The sequence below is a fragment of the Bos javanicus genome, chromosome 26 (assembly GCF_032452875.1).
Source record: "Bos javanicus breed banteng chromosome 26, ARS-OSU_banteng_1.0, whole genome shotgun sequence".
NCBI classification, from domain to species: domain Eukaryota; kingdom Metazoa; phylum Chordata; class Mammalia; order Artiodactyla; family Bovidae; genus Bos; species Bos javanicus.
In genome coordinates, this window is record NC_083893.1 from 50,420,445 (window position 1) to 50,439,048 (window position 18,604).

Here is an 18,604-nt window from a genome sequence, read left to right on the forward strand (position 1 = left end):
TGGTGCTGGAGACACTAGACAGATGAACGCGGGCCTGGGCACTGCCCGCCTGGGGAGGGTCTGCAGCCCAGGGAGGGTGTCGCTCTGGGGGGCTGGGTCAGGAGCGGGGCTGCGGCTGCTAGATCTCCAGGCAGGGGTGGCTCTTTCAGCTCAGACCGCAGGCTCACTGTCTCCTGTGGTGGAAGGCAGCCTGTGGGGGCCCTGGGAGCAGAGCTTCAGGGTCCACCCAGGAGCGGCTGCCTTCATGACGTGGTCTGCACCTTTCAGACCTGGGGTGTAAGCTCGTGCCGTCCCTGCGTTCCCCGGGGTCAGGGTCTGCCGCGGGGGCCTTGGCGGGCACCCTGGAGCTCCCTGCCCGGCTTCTGCGGGCTCCACAAGCTCCAGGCCCCACCGAAGCCTCCTCCTCCTTCCAGGCTAAATCAGATTGCTGCAGCTTTTCCTTGGGGGATGAAGAGGCAGCCTCTGAAACCAGGACACACAGCAGCCGGTCTCCATGGGGAACTGGCTCATTAATTGCTCCTAAATTGGACAGAAGGGTGGTGGGACTTCGGGGGAGCCCCTTCTGAGAACCGAGGCCTCGCATTGCAGGCCTAGATGGCCGGCCACCTGGCCTCGGCTTCCACCCACCCCCACTGCCTGCTCCCCACAGACCTGGCTGCTTCCAAAAAAGTCTAGGGGAGAAGAGCGCGCTGCAGGGGGTTCTGTGAAAGGCGGGGGCAGGGGCATCAGGCTGGCCCAGGGCTGGCCCGGTGGGAATAGCGAAGCGTCCCCTCTGAGGGCGGGGTGGGTGGGCAGGCACCACTGCAGGGCACAGGCCAGGCAGGGGGCCAGCTGGGACCAGGGCAGGGCTGGCAGGCAGGTGGGCTTGTGGCCAGGGCTGGCCGGGCGCCCCAGAGCTGACTGAGGTGCTCAGAGCCCAGCTCAGCTGGGGGCTCCGGAGTCTGGGGCGGGGGCGGGGGCGAAGGCGGGGCTGGGGGTGGGCCGTCTGACCCCTCTAGTGAGGGCTGGGGCTGATGGTGGCCACTCCCTCCACTCCCGGCCTAGCCAGCGTCCGGGAACCTCCGAAGGCCTGCTGGAGACGGAGCCGGGACCCCTGCCAGCTGGGCTCCAGGCCTGGGTAGAACCGGCCCTGCTGGCCTCTGTCCCCTTGTCAGCCTGAGCTTGCCGGGGTCTGCAAGAGCAGCTCACGAGCTGACTTGTGCTCAGGGACCCCAATCCCTGAGCCTGCCTCCCCCGCCCATCTATCTCCCCGTCCCCAGCAGGGCCAGGACCGGAAGTGGTGCCTCTCCCCGCCTGGAGACACCTGATCAGAAGGAGGGGACGCTCTCCCAATGGAGGACCACAGCCCGGCCGGCCCTGGCGAGGGGCAGGATCCCCTCTGCCGAGCTTCCGGCCAGCTCACCCTCCTTGCGCGTCTGCGCCCAGATCACCGCCAGCCCGTGGGGCGGAGGGCGGGCTCTCCCTCCCAGGCCCCCCAGCCCCAGCCAGCAGCTCTGGATTCAAACTGAGCTTGCCTGCATGCCGCCCCCATCCCCGCCCGAGGCCCGGAGCCGGAGCCCCCCCAACACCCCCCCCAACACCCCCCCACCCCGCCTTTCCCCCATCGCAGGCCCCACAAGCTGGTGGTGGAGGTCAGGCCAGCGGACACCCTAGCTGAGCGCCCACATGGCCCCCCAGGCCAGCACCCAGACTGGACAGGCCTGGCCGCCCCAGCAATGGAGGCCACCCTGCCCCGCCCACAGGCCCTGGACGAACTGCCAGCACGCTGGGCCAGCGCCTCATGTTTTCTGGCCTCGATGAAAACCAGCTTGTTCTGTCCAAGCCTGGACCCGGCCCCGGCTTCCGGAAAGCTCGAGCCAGCCAGAGTCTCAAGCTTGGCTCTGGGACGGCCTGACCGCTCCAGCATTCCAGAGTCTCTGTGCTGCCCGCCTGCCTGGCCTGCAGGGTGGGGTGGGGCACCTCTGAGTGCCAGCTGACCCCCAGGCTGCTGTGGGTCTGGGCTGGGTGAAGGGAAATTGAAGCCCTGGGGTCGTCACTTCCCCTGGCAGTCAGGCCGGCCCCGAGCCATCGGGTCTGTGGGCTCACGGCTTCAGACAGGCCCACGGGGTGTCCAGAGTCCTGGGTTTCCTGGGGCCACTTCCCCCGGATGGCAGGAGGACTGGGATGGGACAGGGCTGGGGGTGGCTCGGGTGGGGAGGAGCCCTCCCCGCAGGGCGCCAGACCTCCCGGGGCAGCTGGCTCTTCTCTGGGAGCGGCACTCACTGCTGGCCCCGGGCTGGGGAGGGCAGGGCCAGGCCTGGCTCCCAGCATGCCAGCTGGTTTTCTTCTCTGGCTGGAGTCCACAGAGGGCCTGTGCCCGCCACGACCTGGAGGGAAGCCTCCAGATCGCCCTGCAGGCCGAGCCACCCGCCCACGGCCAGGCGGGAGGAGGGAGCTGACACCCATGCAGGGACCCAGCGGCTTGCTGCGGGGCGCGGGCTCCATGCTGACCTCGCAGAGCCCCCGTCCTTCCGCTGTGAGACGGAGACCACAGCCTGGCACCTCCGGAGTAGTCACAGGGCTGGGGGCGCTGGCAGTGGCCTGAGGACCACGCGGCCAGGGCCGAGCTGGGCGCCCCCCCGGCCCAGAGTGTCCACACTCTTTGCTCCTGAGCCGGACTGGATCCCGGGCTGGCCCCGCTGGGGCCTCCTCTCCAAGCCCCTCCTGGTGTCGCACAGGATCCAGCCGAGAGCTTCAGGACACAGCTCTCCAGGGCCAGGGGGCCCCACTGGAGCCCCACGTGGAAGTGGCACTGAGGCACGGGCCACGCAGAAAGCCCTGCTCACCCACAGGCTGAGTGGGCGCCTCCTGGAAAGAAACCCCGAGTGCCTCCAGAAATGGCCACTCACGGCCTGCCGCGTGGGTGACCAAGGCTGTCTGTCTCCTGCCTTGGAGACAACCCCTAGTGGCCACCTCAGCTGGGGGTGAAGGCTGGGGTGGGGGCCTGGGGGTGAAGGCTGGGGCGGGGACCCGGGGGTGAGGCCAGGATGGGGACCCGGAGGTGAAGGCCGGGGCGGGGACCCAGGGGAGAGGCCAGGACGCGGACCTGGGCTACAGAGACTCCACTTCCAGAAGCCACTCCTGTTCCAGGCCCCCGGGCTTCCCTGGACTCAGCCCCGCTCCAGAGCAGGGTGTGCCCCCGGCTGTCTCATTTCCCAGAAGGACACAGCTGTCCAAGCTCCCCCCGCCCCAAGCCAGGCCTGGCCACTCCATTACGGAGGAAGCTGAGGGGGTCACGGCCATGTGGAGTGGTCCCCCGAGGAGAGAGGGAGAGGGCCACTCTGGCCATGCTGAGGGAAGCACCCCGGCACGCAGGCGCGACACTCGATCCCCAGTTGAGAGGTCACTTTGGGGTCAAGGCCCCGTGTCCCCCATGCCACGGGGTCCTGCAGACGGAATGCAGGCTATGCCACGGGCCCAGGTGGCTGGCCAGCCCCCCATCCTCTGAGCACCGGACAGGCGGGGGCACAGCCCTGGGCAGCCTCTGGTCTTGTCTGATCAGACCCTTCAGGGGCATTCACGCTAGGCCAGGAGGGTCCGCCTGGCCTGGGGTCACAGGGCTGCTGTGATGGCCGGGGTGTGGGTGGAAAGAAAGACCCTCCCCATCCAGCCACTGTTGGCTGAAGTGACGTGGCGTCAACCGCCCAGCTGGAGGCTTGCTGAGGCCAGGACAAGGCCGTGCCCAGGGCGAGGCCGTGCCCAGGGCAGGGGACACGCGGGGGACACTCGGGACAACTTGGTGGGGATGCCTGGAGAGACATTCACTTGGTGACGGAATGGTCTGGAAGGGGGGTCTGTGGCTCAGACCTCCTGGGTTTGGGCTCAGGGAATGCTCTGGGGGAGGGGGTTGATGAGGGGGTATCACCTGTCAGGCCGCATACCTGTGCCATCGTCCAGCCCCATGAGTGCCCGGCCCGGGCTGGCCTCTGCTTCGGTGGCTCTTGCCCGCCTGCAGAGCCTGCAGATCCGGGGCCCGAGAAGCCTGTTGCCTCAGCCCCTCCCCGCAGCCCAGCGCCCTCCCCCAGGACCCTCCATCCCAGTGCCCCAGATTCTGCTGCTGGAAATACATTCAATTAAATTTGAAGGCCTGAGAGCCACCTGGAGAGCCAAGCCGGTTACACAACCTCATCCCCACGGCTGGCAAGACACACGTGCCGCCTTCATGGAACATCCTCCTGGGGGGGACGAGGAGGGGCTCCCGGATGTGGGGGTCCGTCCCAGGCCTCCTCCCGGCTGGAAGGCCGGTGGCGTGGCTTTGATGGGAAGCTCGGCTTTCTGCAGGGACACAGCCCCGTACCCCGGCCATGCTCGGCACAAGGTGACCTGACAGGCAGGCGCAGTTTCCAGGCTGAGCCCCGAGGGAGCCGTGGTGCTGAGCAGAGGGGTGCTGACTGTGGGGGGAGGGGGCTTCTGGAGCCCCAGGATCAGGGAGAGGGGTCACAGCCCCCTGTGAAGCTCCCCAGGAGGGGAGCCCTGGAGGCTGGCGGAGGCACAGAGGGGGGCCAGTGGGGCAGCCCCAGGCATCCGAGCCCCTTCCCGAGGAGGCCACAAGCTGGTCAGCCTGCAGGGCGCTCGGAACCGCACTCTGCCCCACTCAGACAAGCGGAGGCTCTAAGACTCTCTGTGGTCAGCAGTGAAGCAATCTGCACCTCACAGGGCCCGCATGAGAGTGGGGGAACGTGGGCAGGGGCGCGGGGGCCGGGAGGGCTGCCCGGGGACGGGGCCACAGCAGCAGCTCTGATCTGTCCGGGGCGGGCTCTTTGGGCCGGCGCCCCTCCACCACCGCAGCCCAGGCCTCCTCCCCTCCCCTGGCAGCAGCTGGGAGTAGCCAGGGCAGAGGGAGGCTCCCAGGCCCTGTCACAGCCAGGAGGCCCAGGCTGAGCAGGTACCCACCACAGGCACCTGGATGCTTCTGAGCGGGCCGCAGTCCAGGGGAGCCCAGCCGGACCCTGCCCCGTGGCCCCGCCTGCCCCTTCCAGCCCTTCTGGGGCAGTATGCACTCAAGGGGAGCCCCACCGGACCCTGCTCCGTGGCCCGGCCTACCCCCTCCAGCCCTTCCTTTGCTGAGGAGCCACAAGATGAGAAGTCAGTGGTTCTGGCATCTGCTCTCCGGCAAAACCACGTGGGCGACCTCTTCCAGGGGTGGAGCTGATTCATCTACCGTGAAAGGCAGGTGGACGGCCTGTGGCGACCGTGTGAGCTGCGCCCTCCAAGCCTGTCCCCAGGACTCCTCCCTGCCAGGTCGGGGCCTGCCCGAGCGGTGGGCAGGGTCCCTGTTGCCACCCAGCACTTGCCCTGCCAGGGACACTGATGTGTGAAACAGGCATGGTCAGGCCCAGCAGGGGTGTGAGCGGTGTGGCCCGGTGTGCAGGGGCCACGGTGCAGCAGGGCTGGCTGCAGGTGGGGCCCAGCTGAGGGGGAGACATGCAAAAGACCCGGCACAGGACAGGCAGCGGGCCGTCAGGGGAGAGGACAGGGCAGAGCACAGGCCTGGGGCAGGCTCGTGACGGCGCGGACAGGGCCCCTGAGTGAGGCCGCTGGAGGGGGCGAGCCTGGGGAGGCAGGGGCCCCTGCAGGTGCCCCCTCGAAGGCCCAGCTGGGCAAGGGTTTGGTGCAGGCAGGTTGGGGAGGTGGGGGTCCCTGCAGGCACCCCCCCCCAATGCAGGCCCAGCTGGGCAGGTGTTTGGTGCAGGGAAGTGGGGGAGGTAGGGGTCCCTGCAGGCACCACCCACCACAGGCCCAGCTGGGCAGGTGTTTGGTGCAGGGAGGTGGGGGGCAGGAGGCAAACCTGGCTTCTGGGAGTTGACTTTCAGCGCCCTTCCTGCGCTGGTGGGATTGCCAAGGTTGTCTCCAGGGGAAACTGCTTATTTGTTTAGGAAAATATGTTAATGGACCTTTCATTTCTGAAAGGAAAATTCCAGGGCTCAGTCTGGACCCAGAATCAAAACAGAGTCAAAGTGCCCCCCCAAGAAGGAGGGAGGTGCTCTGGAGTGAAGCTGTTGGGTGACCTCCCCGCCTGTGGAGGGGGGAGCGGGGAGGGGGCAGGGAGGGGCGGGGAGAGGCAACAGCCGAGGTAAGGACGGAAGGACGAGTTTCCATTGAATTTCTCCGATGGCCCAGGAGCTTAAGAACTTTCACTTCAGACACTTGAATTATTTTATGTAAATTGTTTTATCCTAGTCTTTCCCCATTTTCCATTGGGATATTTGTCTTTTTTATTACTTTTGGAATTCGTCTGTTACAAATATTTTTTTCTTATTTGTCACTCGATTTTTAGTTTATTAAAGATATGTGTACATAGAAAAATGTTAAAATTCTCTGCAATCAAATTTATCTGTATTTTCCTTTCATGATTCTTCTTTGGGTTAATACTTGGAAAGTTCTTATAAAATTTAAAATTAGTGCAACACCTCCACATGCTCTTTAAATTTATAGCATGATTTTATTTTTTAATTGCTTCTGTAATCCTTCTGGAATTTAATTTACGTGGATACTTGGTTAGAGATACAACCTGACTTTTATCTCTGGAGACTTAACCAATTATCCTGACAAGGTTTGTTGAACATTCACTGTGTAACAGTCAGAGCTTTTGTGGTTGGTCTGCTACTTTGACTAAGGCTTAATCAAGATGGCCACTCAGAGGCGCGGGAGGGTTTAAGGAAACAAAGAGGACTGAGGCCTGTCCAGGAGCCTGTAGCCCGGCATCCTAGGCCCAAAGCTGCATGGAGGGGGGCCCCCCATCGGTCAGGGAGAGACACAGCTTCCTGAGCAAGCTGGCCCAGCTGGTCCGGAAAGAATGTCCTGGCCTCCCTGCCCTCTCCCACTCCCCCAAAGCTGGGTAGTGAAGTTCTCCAAGGAGGAGGGAAATTCTTGCAGTCCCGACGCTGGGTGAGGGCTGGGGGTGCAGAAAGGGAAGCCCCTCAGCTCCTCCCCCAGGCAGTCTCCAGAGCCCACCTCTCCTCTTGCAGCCCTAGGGGCAGACCTAGGGCAGGCAGGCAGGGAGCAGCCCTGGTCTAACTCCAGCCACTGTCAGCCTCGCCCAGCTCAGTCTCCACTGGCCACACCAGTCCAGCCCTGGCTCCTGTCTAGCAGGCTTCTCTGGTGCTCAGAGGGTAGAGAATCCGCCTGCAATGCTGGAGACCTGGGTTCGATCTCTGGGTGGGAAAGGTGCCCTGGGGGAGGGCGTGACAACCCACTCCCATGCCCTGAGAATCCCGTGGACTGAGGAACCTGGGGGGCTAGACTCTCAGAGTCACAGTCAGACAGGACGGACCTGACTGAGCACACGTGCAACGGGAGGAGAGTGGCTGGGCGGAAGCGAAATGCAAACAGATGAAGACCTAGAACTTTCAGAACTCCTGAAGCACATCAGCCCATGAACGTAAGAGGCTCTGCAAACCTCCAGCAGAGAAATCAAAGTAATGAAAAACAAGGGAATTATCAAGTCCGGGAAAATAAAAAGTTGTATAACAAAGGGAACACAATCAAATCACATTTCCAGCTTGAGTCTAAATGCCATTGACCTAATCTAATAACATAGCCATCAGTTTTAATTTAATAAAAAATTATGGTATATCCCATAAAAATAGGGGAAGAGAAAGAAATTGATGGGTCTGTGTAGTGGGGTGGAGAAGGCAATGGCACCCCACGCCAGTACTCTTGCCTGGAAAATCCCATGGGCTGAGGAGCCTGGTAGGCTGCAGTCCATGGGGTCGCTAAGAGTCGGACACAACTGAGCGACTTCACTTTCACTTTTCACCTTCATGCATTGGAGAAGGAAATGGCAACCCACTCCAGTGTTCTTGCCTGGAGAATCCCAGGGACGGGGAGCCTGGTTGGCTGCCGTCTATGCGGTCGCACAGAGTCAGACACGACTGAAGCGACTTAGCAGCAGCAGCAGTGGGGTGGAGGCAATGGAAGAGAGTTTACCTTCATCGTCCAAACCAGGAAGATGGTGTGTGTGTGTGTGTGTGTGTGTGTGTGTGTGTGTGAGTCGCTCAGTCGTGTCTGACTATTTGTGACCCCATGAACCATAGCCCGCCAGGTTCTTCTGTCCATGGAATTCTCCAGGCAAGAATACTGGAGTGGGTTGCCATGCCCTTCTCCAGGGGATCTTCCCGACCGGACCCCATGGATCAATCCCAGGTCTCCCGCACTGCAGGCAGATTCTTTACCACCTGAGCCACTGGGGAAGCTTAAAACACCTAAAACTGAGACATCAAGCCATGGTGGGATAAGTGTGCTGTTTAGAAATGGATTGGTTAAGTACCAGGAGGAATTTCTAAAGAAAGCTGAAAGTGGTGACCTCACAAGAGCAGGAAGAGAAGTAAGAGCAGTTGGCATTATGCTGTAACGCCCAGGCAGCTGTGAGTCTTAAAGTCAAAATGTGTATTACTTTGATTAAAATTAAGGTTAATGATGAATGTTCCTTGACAGATCAGTGGATAAAGATGTGGTACATATACACAATGGAATACTACTCAGCCACAGAAAGAATGAAATAGGGCCATTTGTAGCAGCATGGATTGACCCAGAGATTGTCATACTGAATGAAGTCAGCCAGGGAAAGGCAAATGCCACCTGACCTCACTTACGTGTGGAATCTAAACTAGGACATAAATGAAATTATCTGTGAAAGAGAAAAGGACTCACAGACACAGGGGTCAGACTTGGGGTTACCGAGGGGGAGGGGCTTGGGGGAGGGAAGGGTTGGGGTTTTAGGATGAGGAGATGCAGACTGTTTTACAGAGAATGGGTAGACAGCAAGATCCTACTGCATAACACAGGGACCTATATTCAGTGTTCTTTGATAAACCATAATGGAAAAGAATGCATAAATATGTAAGCAAAAATCACCACATCATAACTCAATTATACTTCAATGAAATAAATTTTAAAAATTTAACTTAATGAATATTAAGTATTATCAATGTCTTTTGTAGTGTCTATTGATAATCAAATTATCATATTTCTAATGATTAAATTATCGATACAATTTAGATTGTATAATTTTAACTCATTCTTGCCTAAAAGGATAAAATTAATGCACTCAATGTGTGCTTGATTTAAGATGGTGACAACTTAATTTGCTAAGAATTTATTTGGAATTCTTATATTTGCATTCATAATTGAGATTGTATCAAAAGGGTTTTCTTATAATGTTAGCTATGCTAAGTTAACATTTAAGGTTTGAATCATTGCTGTTGTTCAGTTGCCAAGTCATGTCCAACTCTTCGAGACTCCATGGGCTGCGGCACACCAGGCTTCCCTGTCCCTCACCATCTCCTGGAGCTTGCCCAAGTTCACGTCCACTGAATTGGTGATGCCATCCAACCATCTCATCCTCTGTCGCCCCTTCTCCTCTTGCCCTCAATCTTTCCCAGCATCAGGGTCTTTTCAAATGAGTCAGTTCTTTGCATCAGGTGGTCAAAGAAGTATTGGAGCTTCAGCTCCAGCATCAGTCCTTCCAATGAGTATTCAGGGTTGATTTCCTTTAAGATTGACTCTTTTGATCTAGTGGGATAAAATTAATTGGGAAGTTTTCTAGGTTTTTCATTAATCAGTTGACATATATAGATATATAATATACATATATGTATACACATACACACACACACACACACATATGGCCCTGGAGAAGGAAATGGCAACCCACTTCAGTATTCTTACCTGGGAAATCTCATGGACAGAGGGGCCTGGTGGGCTATAATCCATGGTGTCGCAAGAGTCAGACACGACTGAGCAACTAAACCACCATATGGCATTGAAAATGTCTGCTGCTTAAAATTTTGAAAGGTTGTTGTTCAGTCCCTCAGTCATGTCTAACTCTTTGCGACCCCGTGGACTGCAGCATCCCATCTTCCCTGTCCTTCACTATCTCCTGGAGTTTGCTCACACTCATGTCCATCGAGTTGGTGATGCCATCCAGTCATCTCATCCTGTCATCCCCTTCTCCTCTTGTCCTCAGTCTTTCCCAGCAGCAGGGTCTTTTCCAATGAGTCAGCTCTTCGCATCTGGTGAACAAAGTATTAGAGCTTCAGCTTCAGCATCAGTCCTTCCTATGAATATTCAGGGTTGATTTCCTTTAGGATGGACTGGCCTGACCTCCTTGCTATTCAAGGGACTCTCGAGAGTCTTCTCCAACACCACAGTTCTAAGGCACCAGTTCTTCAGTGCTCAGTCTTTTTTATTGCCTAGGTCTCACATCTGTACATGACTTCTGGAAAAACCAGAGCTTTGACTAGATGGACCTTTGTCAGCAAAATAATGTCTCTGGTTTTTAAAACACTGTCTAGGTTTGTCACTGCTTTCTTCCAAGGAGCAGCATCTTTTAATTTCATGGTTTTGGTCACTGTCCACAGTCACTTTGGAGCCTAAGAAAATAAAGTCTGCCACTGTCTCCATTGTTCCCCACCTATGTGCCCTGAAGTGGGACCGGATGATTCACCCATAAAATTGCGCTGGTCTGGCACCTCTGTGAGCAATCCTTTGGCAGTCCTTTCAGTTTGGCCCATGGCTACTTACTCATTTATTACAGTGTTCAAGTTTCCTCATGAGACAATTCTGGAAAAGCACATTTTCCTAGAAAATCAGCCCCTTCTTTGAGATGTGCTAACACTGTAATAGTGTTATGCATGACTTATTATTTGTATGCTGCTGTGTTATTTTTTAAGAATTGTTTTTGACATTTAATTTTGCTTTGTAACCAAACACAAATACTTAGACTAATTCCATGTGTAATTGATTTAAAAGCTCACTGCAAATTTTCGCAATTTCAGGACTCCTCCTCTCTGTACCCTTGGTCCAGGGTCCCGTCTTGGGGCAGGAAGGGGGCGCCGCCGTCTGTCTGATTCCCTCCCCTCCCGGTGGCTCTCAGGCCTCTGCTCACGTGCTGGCCGGCGACCCTGTCGTTCTCCCTGAACTTAGGGCAGCTGCTCTCCTTTTAAATCACACCTGGTTTGTCTCTGGTGCCCTCAGCATGTTTATTCTTGATCTTTAATGAAAGCACAAAGCACACAGGCAGATACATACTCTACTGGAAAATATTTTGCAACCTGCATTTTCCACTTTCACCTTGGTTGCAACGTTCTCCATCTCTCAGGATGGAGGACTTTTTTACAGGCCCAAGTGGGTTTTTTGGGTGTGGGCACATGAGTGCATGTGGATACATATGTGCACACGCGTGTGGGCCGTACCTATGTGTGCATGTGTGCACAAGCGTGAACCCACGTGTGTGTGTGTAGATGTGAAGGCACTTGTGCGGTGTGTACGTGTGCATGATCGTGTGTCCACGTGTTTGGTGTGTTTGTGTATGCTTGCATATGTGAGTGTGTATGCGTGTGTGGGTGTGTATGTTCGTGTGCCAGTGTGTTTATATTTGTGTGTGTGTGTGTGCGTGTGTGTGTACTACACGAGCGTGCTTCATGTTTGTCACGCTGGAGTGGCTAGAGGCACCTGACGAGGGTAGACGCCGGTGGGCGGAAGCTGCGGTGCGTGGTGCCCCTGGCCACCTGCCACCTGCCGACCCTACAACTCACGTGGAGGTTGCTGGCCGTCGTCCCCCTTGAGAACTGGATCCTGAGGGCCCCGGCAGCCAGGGCTTGAGCACCGTGGCCCCGGGATTAGCCGCGTCCGTCACAGACCGCAGATCCAAGGCGAAGCACCCGGGGCCTGCCTCCAGCAGGGCCGCGTCTGGGACGCCCCAGGCCCAGAAAGGACGTGGGCGGGAGGCCCAGGACCCCAGCTGCTGCCTGCCATCCAGAGGGAGCACGCGTCCAGCGGCCCCCTGTGGTCTCCAGGGTGTGTGAGTCCACCGCTCCTCCCTGCGGCATTTCCGCAGAGCAACATCCGTCAGCATGGCCCTTTGCTTCTGTCGGCCACCCGCCCGCCGCCCACGTGTTCCCAGTCCCTGTGGCCACGCAGGGTGGCTGCCCCCACGGCGAGCTGTGGAGACGGCTCTCCTTCCCCAGGGCCCTGGGGACAGGCGGGCCTCCTGGACGCCCACCCTTTCGCTGGTGGCCGACCTCCGTCCCCTCTGCCCTTGGGCGGGCCCCACCCCTTTCTCCAATAGGCACCCTACCCGTCCTCACCCCTGACCTCCCTCCTGACGACACCAGGCTGCCCGCAACCTTAGGGAAAACCAGGCCACTCTGATCCCCTGGCCCTGGGCCTCCAGTTCCTGCCCCAGCCCCACCCCCACCTAGAGACCCCTCCTCTTGGCCCCGGGGTCTCTGGCCTCCTCTCCTCAGCCTGACACACAGCAGGGCCTGTCCATGGCGCTGCGGTAGCCAGACCACCGCCCGCCTGGCTCCTGTGTCCCTCACCGTCCTGCATGTGGGGTGACCTGCTCCCCCAGAGATGACCTGGGAGACCCCGGCCCCATCCAGAGCCCAAGGCCTCTGAGGAGTCAAGAGAAGCCCCTGGAATCCGAAAAGAGTAAGGGCCACATGTTTCCTGGAAGACTTCCGGGGGAGCCCCCTCGGTGGGCACCAAGGATGCTGGGGAGCCGTGTGGCAGGGCCACGTCCAAGACGTCTGCTTCACTAGCGAGCGGCCAGTGGCCCTAATCCACCAGCCTCTTGCTCAGAGGCGGCCTGGGGCCGAGGGCCCTGATGGCCAGCCTGGTAATTCCCGCAAAGCCACCAGCGGCCCCCTCCCCGGCCACCACACGCTGTCCAGATGGACAGGTCTATTTTTAGGCCTGGAGCGCGTGCCAGGGCGGGAAGACGCCTCCCGCTGGAGCGGGCGCCGGGGCCTGGGGCTGTCCCTGCTTCCGCAGCAGGTGGAGACGCACCTGTCGGGCTTCCCGCGGCCTCCGCGGTCTGGAGAGTGGGTCTCAGGACCGCAGCCGCAGAGCTGGGGACCAGCTGTGGCCAGACGGGGAGGGGCCCAGCCAGGGAGTCTGCACAGAAAGCAGGGCCCCCCGTCATGTGCCCATGTCCCCATGTCCCCAAGGCCAGCAGGAGAGGCTCCTGGGAGCCTCTGCCAGGCTGGCTCAGGGTGCAGATGGACAGGGGTAGTGGGGGCCTGGGCTTCTGCCCGCAGGGAGGACCAGGGAAGCTGAGCCCTGTAACCTGCCTCTGTGTGGAGAGGCCTCCCGGTCCACGGTGCCTGTCTAGCCCTGGGCAGGGGGGCTAAGGAAGGAGGGGACAGGTCAGCTCCGGGCCTCCTCCTGCCGAGCAAGGCCACTGCGTGGCTCTGAGCCTGGTGAGGCCTCCTGGTCCCAGGTCACTGGGCGATTTCTCAGTCCTCTGCATCTCTTCAGCGGCGAGGAGGCAGGGCGTGCCCGGTGGTGGCAGGAGTCTGGAGGCCAGCAGCAAGCTCAGAGGCTCTGGAAACCCACCCCCAGATGCCGGGTCTCCTCGCAGGTCAGGGCCAGAGGCTGGCTGGCCTGGGGCCTTAGGGGCACCGGACAGGGCTGCAGACCACCTGACCCCCGACCGTAGGAGACACAGGAGGCTCCTACCCACCCGACTCCACCGGCCCACGGGGGCCTCCAGGCGCCCCACCCCAGGGCCCCAGACCCCATTTGTTGGCTGTGGTCTCCTCCTACCCACCCCCAACCCGCCCAAGTCCGGGCTGGGTCCCCGCCCTAGATCAGCCAAGACGGAGCACAGCGCCCGCCCCCCAGGGACCGGGCGGAGCGAAGCAGCGTCACCAAGCAGAGCGGCCTGGAGCCCCGAGCTCACCCTCACTCCGGAACACAGGGTGTGGGGGGCCCCCCCGCCCTGCAGCCCCGGGAGGGGCGCGAGGGGCGGAGGAGGAGGAACACGGTGGGGGGGGGGCGGGGCAGGAGGCCCCTCGGCACAAACCAGCAGTGACTCCTCCAACTAGAAGCCGAGCACCCGCTGACGGTGCCGGCGCGCAAAGACTCGGACCCGCCCGGGCATCCCTGCCTCGCCCCCGGGCGAGCCGGGCCGGGCCGGTGGGTTGGGGCCTCCCGGGCTGAGGAGGGGGTTGCAGAGCCCGGGGGTGAGGGTGGGGCTCGAGTCTCGGGCAATCGCCACCCCCTCCCCCAACCCCCGGGAGGAAGAGGCCCCGCCCCTGAGCAAGTGGGGGCGGGGGCGGAGAACAGGAGACCTTCCCCTCGGAGACGCCCGCCCTGGGGTCGTACAGGGGTCTAGAGCCGGGCAGGGCTGGGAGGGGCTGGGCCCGGCCCCAGCGGCGGTGGGGAGGCGGGGTCCGTCCCGGCCCCGCCTGCAGGCTTCGCTGCCCACTGAGAGTGGACACCCCTCCCACCCCCGCCGTTGGGCACCCGGACCCCAGAGCGACCCTCCCGGTCCCAGTGCACACGGAACGGGCAGAAAGGAACTGCTCATCACAACACGGAGCGCTCCGATTTCCATGAAATGATGCTTTACGAACCACGTTTTCGGATCATAACACAATTAACCAGAAGTGAAAACAATATTTATTTAGAAGGTACTCTTAATGATTTCAAATTATAAAAATAATCTTTTAGAATCTCCGTTCATTTGAAAAATAAAACACTTCCAAACGATGCCTGAGTCAAAGTCCGGAAACTGGAACCAGAACTGGACTGTGATGGAGATCCTCCGTGTGACGCTTTTGTGTGAGACACACGTGTGTGTGACACACGCGTATGGGACAGTGCCGAGTGGGGTTCAGGGGAAGCTGCGTCGCCTTAGAAGAAGAAAAGAAAAAAGAAAATAAGCAAGTGTCCAAGTTAAATCAGAAAAACAATAAGGGCTAAATTAATAAAAGGAGGAGGAAAAGGCAGAAATTAATACAACCAAATGATAGGCGCAGAAATTATTGCGATAGGAAATGAGAGCAGGAGAATCGAAGACAAAAGCTGGTTGGTGACCAGGAAGAGGAAAGTGGGGCTTGGGGGGGGTGGAGGGGTGTGGAATGAGCCATAAGGACAAATTAACATTAGGAATGTAAAGGGGAAACCCTCTCACACAGAGGCTTTAAAAGATAAAAATATCATGAACCACTCAATTTGAAATCTTATTCCAATTGAACAAATTCCCAGGAAATTACGACTTAAAAAAATTGATTCAAGAAGAAAGAGAAGACCAAAAGTTTCTATGACATTTAAGGACATTTGACCATTAGCTGAAAATTGTCCTGCAAGACAACTCATTTCTGGGATTATTCAGACATATTCTACCAAATTTCCAAGGAATGAATTTTTCAGTCTTATACAAAGCAGGAAACCTCCCCAAATTATTCTGGATCCAGCACAACTTTTAAAAACAAAGCCAGACAAGACTAGTACAAGAAGCGCATTTTAGTCCAGTCTCTTAAGAAAGGACATAAAAGTCCTAAACAAATTATTAGCAAATTTCATCCTGTAAACCGTATATTTTTAAAAGGGGTGACACTCATGAAGTTGGGTTCATCCCAGGAATGTGAGGGTGTGAAATAATACGAAATGTTATCTTAGATGAAAATACCTGATAATTTTTCTGACCTTGTCATAATGAAGAAGGAATTCATAGGGCCTGGACTCCATCGTAGGCCTGTTCATGCTGACCATGCTCAGCCACCTTTCCAATGGACTCTGAACTCTGTGTTTAGTGCCTTTGAAAACAACAACAGAAGGATAAGACCCCCTCCAGACAGGGGAGCCTTGAAGATCCCATCTAGGTTACTCATCGCCTAAGAGAAAACATACACTATCACCCCTTCCTCCAGACAGGCCATAATTTTTCGGTATCAATCAGAGTGTAACCTCGGGCTTATTGATTATTGGCTGATTGTTTGACTGTTTGAGCACGTGAGCACATAGCACGTGAATGAGGGGGTCATTGGGATTGTATTTTCCTTGGTTTATGTAAGTTTCAAGGAGTTTGGAGTGGTGGGTTCAGACACGTACACACGGGGTATAAAAGGTTTTCACAAATGCTGGTCGGGGTCCTTGGCTAAGAGGAGACTCTGCCCTGAGCCCACCGGTGTAATAAACTGCACTCCACTATCTGCATTGTCTTTCTGAGTGAGTTTGTTTCCCGGAACGCGTGGCTACAACAATAAGGCAGACATAAAAAGGCCAGATTTAGGCCAGACATAAAAAGATTAACCATAGTAGAAAATATTTCATAAAGTGATTGTATCAGAATTCAAAACTTCCATTCATTAGAAAGCACCATGTGGAAATGCAAGCCAGTCACCAGAGGCAGATGTTTGCTGTTTCCCGTTTTATTGAAATATAATTGATATATGACATTGTTCAAACTTAAGATATATAACATAGTGATTTAATATATGGACATGTTGTGAAATCATGGCCACAAGTTTAATTCCATCACCTCACATGTGTGTGTTAGTCGCTCAGTCATGTCTGACTCTTTGCGACCCCGTGGACTGCAGCCTGCCAGGCTCCTCTGTCCATGGGATTCTCCAGGCAAGAATACTGGAGTGGGTTGCCCTTTCCTCCTCCAGGGGATCTTCCCGACCCAGAGATCCAATCTGTATCTCCTGTTTCCTGCACTGCAGGTGGATGCTTTACCTGCTGAGCCACTGGGGAAGCCTCAAGAAGACGCTTGCAGCGTGCAAGTGTTCATTGCAAATGGTGATTACGCGGCACTTTCAAGGTCACACTGTATGTGTATACACTTATGTATCAATGTGTCAGGAGAAGCAAACGGCCCAGTATAAAACTGGGCAAAAGGCCTGAGTAGCTGAGAAGGAGCAGAGAGGGAAACAGTGACCCCAGACCACGAGGAGGAAGGGCCTTTATCGCTGTCCCGCGGGAAATGCAAACTAGCAAAAATTGGGAGGTCTGACCAGATGGAGTTGAAAGGCCCTGTTCCAAAAAGAGCTCCCCCAGAGCAGGGCTGGGTGTGCGTGCAGGCCTTGTCTGCTCAGGATGCATGTCAGTCTTCTCTTGTCCGGTTGAATATTCACGCAGCTTTGACTCTGCAAATGGACTCCTGGACAGACAGCTTCTCGGGCGCCAGGGCCGCCTGCCTCAGGCCTTTCTCTGCCAGGCTCCTTCTCAGCAGGGCTCCCTGGCACCTCCTGTGCCAGCCGTCTTCATGCTTTCACCAGCCAGCACTCCCGGGCCTCCTGTGTTTCCTCTGTCTGCCGCCTCCTCCAGGATGGCGGCTCTGTGGGGCTGAGTGTTCTGCCATGCTCTGCAGTGCTCTGAGCCCAGGGCAGTGCCCAGCACGTTCTAGACACTGGTACGTATCAGGAGAATAAAGGAATGAAGGTGTGTCTAGAGGGATGAACCGCCTGTGGCAGGCACGCCCGCAGTATTTCAGGGCCTGGTGCTGTGTGTGCTAAGTCACCTCGATCATGTCCGACTCTGTGACCCCATGGACTGAGCCCACCAGGCTCCTCTGTCCATGGGATTTCCCAGGCAAGGGTGCTGGAGTGGGTTGCCGTGCCCTCCTCCAGGGGATCTCCCCCATGCAGGGATCGAACCTGTGCCTCTTACGTCTCCTGCCTTGGCAGGTGGGTTCTTTACCCTTAGTGCCACCTGGGAAGCCCTTCAGGGCCTGGGCAAAGGGGTGACTGAGGCCCCCCTCACACACGTGTTGAAGCCTTCGGCACTGTGCCTCATCCTCGGTGAGGAGGCTTCCACGTCTCCTGCAGGCAGCAGCGCACCCCTGCAAACAGCCCTGGGGCAGGGGTTCCCACAGGCCCTGGGGGTGGGCTCAGGCTGTGGGGTGGGCATTTGGGGTCCTGGGCTCCCTGCATGTGTTCCAGAGGAGGGCCGTGGCTGTGCGTGGATGACTCCTCCGCGGGCTGGGGCAAAGTCTGAGGAGGGCAGAGTGGTCCTTCTAAAAGGGTGCCTTGGGCCCACGAGGGACACTGGGTCCTGTGGGCTCTTGTTGGCAGGCGAGGCTTACGTGGAGCCCTGAGGGCCTGAGGCTCTGCATTCTAACAGGCTCCCAGGTGACGCTGGCCCTCCTTGGAGGTCAGAGACCGCGGGCGCAGGGCTGGGGGCAGGTGGGGTGGGGGGTGTGCGTGAGGGGGCTCGTGTTCTCTCTCTAAGGAGAAGTGACAGCCCCTGGAGACAGAGCTGCCAGCCTCCGAAAAGCTGCAGTTGGTCAACAAATGGCTAAACACGTTAGCGGGGCCTGGGAGGGGCCCCGGGGCCTGGACAGGCCAGCAGAGGATCCAGAATCAAATTAAGGAGCCCATTTAGTGTGGCAGGGCCAGTTTTGCCGCAGAGAGAATCGCATCAGAGGCCTGGGGCCTGAGCCAACGAGATTACCGCTCAGAGTAGGCTGGTGGGGGCACCTGGGCACCCCAGCTCATCCAGAGGGCACGAGCTCCTGCTGGTGAGAACATGCTGCTTCCTAAATGGGAGACACTGAGCCTGGTCCCGTGATGCCCAGTCTTCCTCACACTGTCCTCCCCAGGCTCCTCGGGCACCCCTGGCTGCCAGCCTGGAGGAGGGAGCACAGCCCGCCTGGAGGAGGGAGCACAGCCCAGATAGTCTCCTCATGTTTTGAAGTGAGGGTCACCCCGTGGGCCTTCTGGAGCGGGGCTGGACAGCTGAGGGCAGCAGGAGCCCAGGCCCACGTGGCCTCGTCACCTACACGTTTACACGTTGGCGCTTGCGGTCCACCTCTACACGGATTAAACCG

General features: G+C 57.9%; 1 long non-coding RNA gene across 2 annotated transcripts; it reads right to left on the reverse strand.

Moving 5' to 3' along the window:
- Nucleotides 1–9,120: 9,120 nt before the first annotated feature.
- LOC133239579 (uncharacterized) lies at nucleotides 9,121–13,720 on the reverse strand. 2 transcript variants are annotated; one of them, XR_009733898.1, is made up of 2 exons: nucleotides 9,935–13,720; nucleotides 9,121–9,552 (listed from the first exon to the last, which is right to left on the reverse strand). It is a non-coding gene; the product is annotated as an uncharacterized LOC133239579 (long non-coding RNA). The 2 variants fall into 2 exon arrangements; XR_009733899.1 differs by having other exon boundaries at nucleotides 9,709–13,720.
- Nucleotides 13,721–18,604: the final 4,884 nt, after the last annotated feature.